The sequence below is a fragment of the Arvicola amphibius genome, chromosome 12 (genome assembly GCF_903992535.2).
Source record: "Arvicola amphibius chromosome 12, mArvAmp1.2, whole genome shotgun sequence".
NCBI classification, from domain to species: Eukaryota; Metazoa; Chordata; class Mammalia; order Rodentia; family Cricetidae; genus Arvicola; species Arvicola amphibius.
Window position 1 is genome coordinate 72,910,702 of NC_052058.2, and position 9,644 is coordinate 72,920,345.

The following is a 9,644-nucleotide window of genomic DNA, read 5'->3' on the forward strand; positions in this document are numbered from 1 at the left end:
ACAGAAACTAAAAGAAGAGAAAATCGGGAATAGCCTCAAATTCATCAGAACCAGATTAATATCTAAAATATATAAAGAGCTAAAGAGACTAGATATAAAAAAACAACAAATAATCCCATGAAAATTGGAGTACATATATAAACCAGGAATTCTCATTAGAAGAAACTCAAATGTCTGAGGTACATTTAAAGGAGTGTTCAACTTCCTTAGCCATCAGGAAATGCTAATAAAACCACTTGAAGAGCTCATCTTACATTGGCAAATTTGCTAAGATCAATAAAACATGTGACATGCCATGCTGCCAAGAATTTGGAGTGGGCAACCACTTATATATTGCTGCTAGCAGTGTAAACTTGCACAGCTACTATGTTAATCAGTATGGTAGGTCCTCAGAAAGATAGAAATCAAGCAATGTCAAGATCCAGCTATCCTACTCCTGGGCATATATTCTAAAAAAATATCATACTACCATAAGAATGCTTGCTCAACAATATTCATTGCTACTCTATTCTTAATACCCCAAAATTGTAAACAACTTAGTTGTCCATCAACAGAATACTAAAAAAGAAAATGTTACATTTCTGGTACAAGAGAATTGTCTGTAATCTCTCAATCACGTTTTAAATAAACGCTAATTGGCCAGGCAGGAGGTAAAGGTGGAAAAACCAGACAAGAAATAGAAATGATACAATGAGAACAGGAGAACTCTGGGAAGGAGGAAGTTGATTCCTCCCACTCCTGCCCAGATCACCGAAGCAGCAGGATGTGATCTGCCTCACTGAAAAAGGTACTGAACCACATAGCTAAAATAGATCAGAAAAATGGGTTAATCAAGATGTGAGAGTTAGCCAGTAAGAGGCTAGAGCTAATGGGCCAATCAGCTTTATAACTTTAGAGACCTATATGTGATTTTCTTTGGGGCTAAACAGTTGTGGGATACGGGGCGGGACAGAAACCCAAACAAGCAGGCCTGGCCACGTTCATGTTACACATTTCCACAACAGAGAATATCTTAACTTTAAAAAAAATCATGAAATTTGTAGGCAGATGAATGGAAACAAAGCAAGTTAACCCAGGTCCATAAAGATAAATATGATCAGTATCTTATTCAGCCATCATAAAGAGGCTTCCTCCTGCAGCAGATGGGAACAAACACAGAGACACAAAGCCAGGCATTATGCAGAAAGATATATCTTGGAACACAAGCTCTAAATGAGATGTCTCCATCAAATCCCTTCCCTCAGAGCTGGGCAGAAACTGTGCCTTCCTGGGCATGGAAGTGTAAAAATCTGTTGGCCAAGTTCAAATGCCCCCCTGAGAATTGATCACATTTCCATCTGTCCCTTGGAAACTCTTCTTTCATTCTAATTTGCTGATTTTAATCTGCTACTAGCTGAAAAAAATACAAATAGCTATGTGCATTTTGGAAATAAGTGGAGAATGTAAACATAGTAAGTATCATTATATGGCTAGCATTTGGGCGAATGAAATTCATAAAATAACCAGGCAGTACATTCTAAGTTCATATTTTAAAATCACTGATTTCAAAATTCACTAGAATTGCTTTAAGTTTTCTAGACAACTATGGACAGGTGCCTTTCCTCTATTCTCAAACCCGATTTTCTAGAATTGAACAATACCACATCATCTCTATTCAAAAACCTTAAGTTGCTTCTCAGACTTATCTGATGAAGGTGGTGAATATCACTGAACTGATACATGTCATTTCAGTAGATGTAATTGCAAGAAAAATATAGAGTGGCTCCAAGAATTGGGACAGAGTTTCAAACATAGATATTTTTCAAAAGTGGGGCATAATAAAAAGTGCACCAAAAGAGAAATAAAAACACACATTATAAAGTTCACCTCACCAATGTGGAGCAATGACCATGTAAAAATAATAGATAATCTATCTTAGAAAACTGCATATTTTTGTTTTAATGTGCTTTTTGACAGGGTACTGATAGACAGAACTGGTCTCAAAATTTGCAACCACATGCCTCAGAGTCTTGAGTGCTGGTAATATAAGCATGAGGCACAGTACATAACTAAAAGAATCACACGTTTGACTGAGACTGAATTTGGTTTTTCAGTATCATCTAAACCTTTGCTAATTTAAGAAGCCAGGTCGGTTTTGTTGTGACTACTTTGCAAACCAGGAGAGTGTAATCAACAGGTCACTTTAGTGCAATATAATTTCTAATAAGTAAAAGATAAAAGTGCGAGCAAACTTTCTTCAAGGAGATTTATGATATGGAGAAAAGTAACAAAGAACTATTTGAAGTAAAGGTGCCTGGGCCATATAGCAGATACTTTTACAGCTCAGAAAAACACTCACCATAAGGTCAAAGAGGTGGGGAGAATGGAATTGTATTTGAGAGGTAACTGATCATGAAATTTCATCATAGCTCACCTTGGTGACCCCCCTGATTGGGGAAAGGAGTGAGACACTTAGAAAATTGTGAACAGACACAGACCTTTGATCACATCTTCAAACTTAATGATAGACCAAAGTATAAAGAAGTCATGATGTAAGCAAAAATTAACCTAAAAATGAAATAAAGAGTAAATCTAATAAAAAGATAGATTTTTATATCATAGAGACAGTCGGGGTGACTAAATTCCACCCAGCCTCTTTAGTCACCATTTTATCAACTTTCTCAATCTGGATAAGGCCATGGAGTGTTTCTGTAGCTTTTCCTAGTTTATAGTTCCCTTACTATAAAGATGTCTAATACTATCTATATTACCACAAATGAGATGATTTTATGAATGAGACATAGTATCCTTTTGTGTCTGTGTACTCGTACTTTCTATCCCTTTATCCACTACGTACATTATTTTATCTCATCCTTTGGCTACTGTCATTCATGTTGTAATAAACATGAGAGTGCTGGTTCATCTTATGCATGCTGAGCATCTCTTCAGGGTATTGGAATTCCTGGATCATCATGTGATTTACAACGGCAATACTATCTTCTGTTTACACAGACTGCATAAAATTTGCTCTCATCACCATACCATTTTTATTTTGGGTTCAGCTACTGTTCTTTCACTGGAGTGAGATGTATTTAATCATCATTTTTTTACATCTTTTAAATTACTAGAAGTCTGAAAAATGGTCATAAACATGATGAACATTTATATTCTTTATTTTTTAGATGTGTTAATTTTTGCCTATTTTAAAATAATTTTTATTAAATTCTTTGAATGGCTAGTACATTTCAAATATGAACCCCTTTTATTTGTTCAAATGACTAATATATTTTCATTTTCTCCCCAGTTTGTTCTGGCAATTGTATCCTTTTTTCTATAGTCTTATATTATCTTAACATATTCATATTAGCCTATTTTTATTTCCAAAATATATTTTACGATATCTATGCCCTAACATCCTTATGGTTTTTTACTAGAGGTTTCTTGTAGTTTTGAGTTTAAAGTTTATCCTAATTTTTTTGAGTTGTTTAATAACTACAAGCTATGACAGTCTGCTCTCACTCTTCCGTGCACAGGCAATCAATATCTCCCAAAGTCATTTATTGAAGAATATCTTTGCCCAAATATGTTCATGGTGTCTTTGAGAAATATTGTTTGGCTGAAGCACATGGTTTGTCTTCAGAGTTACAATCATGTTCCATTGGTTTGTAATGCACCATGGTGTATTCCTGCTGTTATTGTGTTGCAGTACATTTTAAGGAACCGGGTATCACAAGAAACAATTATCCTATCCATGCTTTGTTCATTTGTCATATAACTAAATCTGTGAGGATATCAAACTGTTGGTTTATGTCACAATATTTATTAAATATCCTGAATAATTGAAGCTGAATCATGTAAAAAGTAGTATGTTATTGGGAAAAGCAATTTAAAATGAGAATGGTTTTTAACTCCTATTTTGTAGAGGTAGAGAGACCTTGCTGAAAGTGTCAGTTAAGTAGAAAAGGCAGAATAGTACTTACAAGACCGAAAAATAAAATTCTGTCCAAGGAAGATGGCTCTGAAAACTCAAATAAAACAAAAGGCAAATTCCCAGTTAGAAGAATGTAAGATATTTTTCTTACCCAGGGAAATGAATGAAATAATCAAAAGGGGCATAAGAATTGCATGGAGTACTTCCAAGATGATAGTTAGAGATGCTGCCTGAATTCCTGCAGATTTGTATACTCTGAGGTGGTAAGGAGGGAGGGTGGCAGATAGAGAGAAAGAGTTCACTCTATAAAAAAAATCTTTTTTATATATTTATGTTTTAAATTTCATTTTACATTTCAATCCTCCCTCCCACCCCTCCTCCTGCCACCTGATTCCCCCCAGCCCACTTTCCAATCCACTCCTCCCAAAGAGTAAGGCTTCCAAAGGGGAATAAACAAAGTCTGGCCCATAAAGTTGAGGCAGGTCCACGCCTCTTTCTCATGCATTAAGGCTGTGATTGTAGCATCCAACTATAGGGAAGCAGCTCCAACGAGCTAGCTCATACACCAGTGATAGATTCTGGTCTTATTGCCAGGGGCCCCTCAGATAGTTCAAACCTCACCACTTTTTGCCACTTATGGAGGGCCTAGTTCAGTCCTGTGGAGGCTCCACAGCTGTTGGTCTGGTGTAGGAGGTCTTTCTGTCTATGTGTTGCTTTCATTGGTTAATAAAAGAACTGCTTTGGGCCTATAGCAGAGCTGTAGGGGAACAGCTAGGCAGGGAAAACTAAATGGACATGGGTACCTGCTATCCTCCATGAATATGGGCTACACTTAACCTGAGTGCTTTGCTCACTATATAAAAAGTTAAAACCAGATAACAATGATGAGATACATGCATAAAATAACCCACTTACTTATCACCGTATTCGTTACATATGTGTCCCTTTCCTTTGTTTAAAACCATTTCTATCCTGAGGCTCATGGGCCTTTTACATCACAGGATAGCTGTGCAAGTCACCTAACAAGCTTAGGCATGACAATCTTACATTGCAATATCAAAAATTTAGATAGCTCTGCATCACAAAATAATTTTCTTTCTTTTTTTTTAGTTTTTCGAGACAGGGTTTACCTGTAGTTTCTAGAGCCTATCCTGGATCTAGCTCTTGTAGACCAGTCTGGCCTCGAACTCAGAGATCCGCCTGCCTCTGCCTCCCGAGTGCTGGGATTAAAGGCATGCGCCACCACCGCCCGGCAATAATTTTCTTTATATTCTTTAATAAATGTGCATTGTTTTTTAATGTCCTTGAGAAGAAAAACTATATCCTGGTTATCAGTATTTTCCTTAATGTTTTTTTGTTGTTGTTGTTGTTTCGAGACAAGGTTTCTCTGCAGCTTTTTTAGAGCCTGTCCTGGAACTAGCTCTTGTAGACCAGGCTGGCCTCGAACTCACAGAGATCTGCCTGCCTCTGCCTCCTGAGTGCTGGGATTAAAGGCGTGTGCCACCACCGCCCGGCTCTTCCTTAATGTTTTTAAAAATAGTCAAAATAGAAGTGTTTGTTGTCAGGGAAAGAAATAGCTTTAAAAGGCAGTAGCTTAATTGTGGTTTGACATAAATTCCTCCTATGCACTACAATTCTAAAATAATAGTTGCAGTTTAATTTATCATATATGTTTTTAAGTTATTCAATTACACTGTAACCATCAATATTATTTTTATGAAGAGAATCAGGGAAGTAAAAGATATAGATTATCAGCAGACACATTGGAATTAAAACTATCCCTCCCGTAGGTTGTCACAAATGCATGTACATGCAGGGAGTACTGAGTGGACTCAGTGTATTTATTAAAAGAGAGCAAGAGAGCAGAAGGTGTTGACTGGAAAAAGTGGCAGATGGAAGAGAGGAGGCTCTAAAAGGGTAGGGAATAGGTGTAGATTTGATCAAAGCATGTGAAATCAATGTATGGAATTCCAGACTATAAAAGCCAAAGAAGAAATGCAAGTAGTGTTCCAGAAGACTTTCTGTGGTAGGGGTATAGGTCTTAACCTTATTAATATCTCATTATCTGTATTAGATATGCATGCTACTTGAAAACTGCTGCCTTGCTAAAACAACGATACTCGTGTGAGGAGCCTTCTGATTAGTCTGACTCCTGGAATTTAGGAACTATAATTATTTGAGCTCACCCACATCCTCATCATCTTTTGCTGTTTGTTTTCTTAATGGTATTCATGTTACTTAGTTTTTGTTTTCTTTTTTTTCCAACTCGGCTAATTTATTTGATGACTTCTTCCAAGGGATATATATATATATATATATATATATATATATATATATATATATATGTAGTAAATTTATGGCTACATTGAAAGGCTGTTCAAAGCTTGCTGTTTTCTTTTCAAAATACTCAAGTGTGGGATTGTAACACTTAAAGGAAAATAGGTATGAGTACACCACACACACACAAACTCACACACCAAGCATAACACTAAATTCTAATTTCCTGGGACATTAGGGTAGGCAAATCTTTAAAAACAAATTGTATGATTGTCAGAGACATTGCTACTTCCAGGGACAACATGAAACTCCGAGGTGACAAACCACACGTATACTCTGCCATCTTACAAACCATTGGCCAGTCAGTCAAAGGAGGTGAGTGCCAGTGTGCCCAGTAGAGCTGTATGCAAAGGAACTATGAGCTGGAGCAGGGAAGAGGTGCAAATAAGCTCCGGCTGGATGCAGATGCAGAGCTGCGCATGCGCATGCGTACAGAGAAACTCAAGGCCATCCCACTAAATTTAGTTTTTGTTTTCTTGACGTGAACTAGAGACATCTGGGAAAAAGTAATATCAGCTGATGAGTTAATTACTCCATCTGATTGTCCTGTGTGCCTGCCTACGAAATCTATCCTGTCTCTTTGTCACTGTCTCACTGTCTCCGTGTCCCCCCCCCCCCCCCCCGTGTGTGTGTGTGTGTGTGTGTGTGTATGTGTGTGTGGGTGGGTGTAGGTGTGTGTGGGTGTAGGTGTGTGAAATCAAACTCAGCTCTCCTGAAAAAGCTGCGAGGGTTCTTACCTTGTAAGTCAGGCACACTGATATACATTTAAATATGATGATGTATATTTATACTTTTTATATTTTTGTTGTATTGTATTAATAACATAAAGAATCCTTTTTAGATGGTTAACTCATACTGAGCTTATAAAGATACCATACTCAGACTTTGAGCTAAATGAACAGCAAGCTTAAAACACACACACACACACACACACACACACACACACACAATGAACTATTCAATACATGATAGTTAGAAGCCTCTATTTTTCTGAATAAAATTTTTATTCAATAAAATTCAAGTTATTTTGAAAAGGCGGGGTTCTAATGATTTATTACCTTAGCAAAATCTTAAGAGAAAAATTGATATTGCATGATCGTTCATTGGTTAGTTTCAACATTTTACACTTCACATTTTGTTGTCTAAATAAGAAAAAAACATATAGATACATGATATCTACTGTGATTCATATTTCCAAATTTTGTTGTTTATTATTAAATATCAAAAAGCATGGTAAAGTTGGTAGTCTTAAATATTGTGAATGGTAAGTAATCATCATGTTTTAAAGAATGTTCATTTTCAATATTCAAAAGAGAATCTTTTCCTAACAACTTTCCCGTAGGAGTCACTGGCATTTTCTGATATGCAGAACTACTAATTGATAGTGACTAGACTGCAGCAGAATGTCCTTGGAAACAAGGAAGAAACAGGATACTTCTGTCCACAGGGTATTCTTCAAAAAATTATAGTTATTTTCCTATGATATATTTATAAACTGGACCTGTCAATATCAGTACAATTTCACATTTTTGAGGGAATTTTAGTTATTAAAGAAAATTCAAGTGCAATTGCGATATTTCTGCAAGCCTCAACTAGAAAATATATTAAAATTTTTATAACTAAACCCCTACTCTCCATGCGCTTCATCTGAAGTGTTGTGGTAATAAAGTAAAAAAATATAGTCTCATAAAAATTTAAATCTGCAGTAGTGCTGCATATCTATCCAGTACAAGAGTTGAACCTTTGTGTAGGCTCCCATACTGATGTTTTTTCTACAAGAACTCAGCTAATTCTGGAAGCTACTGTTAGCACTGCACTGCTTAACTTTTTTTTTCTAGTTGTCATTTTGACAATTGAGAAAGTACCAGCAGCTAGAAAAATATCCTTACAGAAAGAAAGGCAGCTCAGGAAAAAGTAGCACTGGTGAAATAATCAAACCATACAACTTTATATGGAAAATAAAACTATTTTAATGTTTCTCAGCATTTCTGAACAAATAGTTAATATGCTTGCTATGAAATCTGTATTATAGTTTTATCTTTGAGCTTAGTTTCTTGGTTTCTTGAGTTGTTTCCATAGGATTATTTTGATTATCCATGGACGCATGCATTCAAAGTGTCAAACTTTATCTATAGTTTTCATATTTTATAATATAGAACTAAATGTGAAATTGATGCAATATCAGATAATTACTATTAATTAGCATGGAAGAGTGGCAAATTCTTGTATTAAAAACAAATTTTGCTTTTTCACACTGTAGAGCTTCTGCAGTCGAAATATTGTCCTTACCATTCCAGCACACGGACATGTCATTGCTAACTTTACATTATTAGGTAAAAATCCAGCTTTCTAAAAAATCATAATAAAGCTAGACATGGTATTCGATGACTTTATGGCTTATAGTAATTTTAATTATATATATTTATATTATTATGGGAAATTATTACTTCTACAAACTTAAAATATATGTTTTGTGTGTTGGTGTAGGTTTGTCTTACATCTATCTGTGAGTGTATGCACACTTATGGCTTTGCCAAATGTGGCATAGCGGGAAACCTTTCAGGAAGAGTCAATTATTTTCTTTCATTGTGCATTCTAAAGATAAAACTATGTTTGGTAAGACTGTGAAGTAAACCACAAATGATTTTTTACCTGTTCTGGTATCTTGTCCTGAATTCATTAATCTTATTCAACATAAAAAATTTTCTTGCTTCAATTTAAATTGGTTTTAATGGTACATGAAATTACATTGTACAGATTTATTAGACTCTGTGATATTTCATGACATATATCACTGTTAAAAGGATAAACATCCATCTCTCCAAATCTCTCTGTGTTGTAAAAATCCATTTTTCTATGTTTTTAAATATAGACTACACATGTACAATTTGTGCTACAGCACACAATAGCAATTACTCTTTTACTATGTTTTACCTGTTGATCAATGATCTCTAGTCCTTTAATGCCTACACTTTTTCTGCCTTCTCCTGAGCACCATTCTACTTTTCAGTTCTCTGATGTAGACTTCCTTTGTTCCTCCTATGTGTGAGAGTATTTAACTCATTTTATTTCTGATTCTGATTTAGTGTTTTTAACGTAATATCCTTGATCTGATCAACTGACACCAGGAATTAAGCTTTAATTCCTGTGAACCATGTACTTTTCATTTATTGTCCTTTCTACATGTATAAAACCTCTTCCTTCAAGGGTTACATGAGTCTTCTTGAATAATTCTATATAACCTTTACAACCCATGCATTTCTGAGTTAGTGTCTCTATTCCTTTCTTGTAGAATAAAAAAGATATATTCACAGCCTCCTGGTTTTCTCTTTGGATTTTATAAAGTCACCTCAAATATGAGGTGTTGAAATCTATTTCAACTTTTCTACTGAAAGCC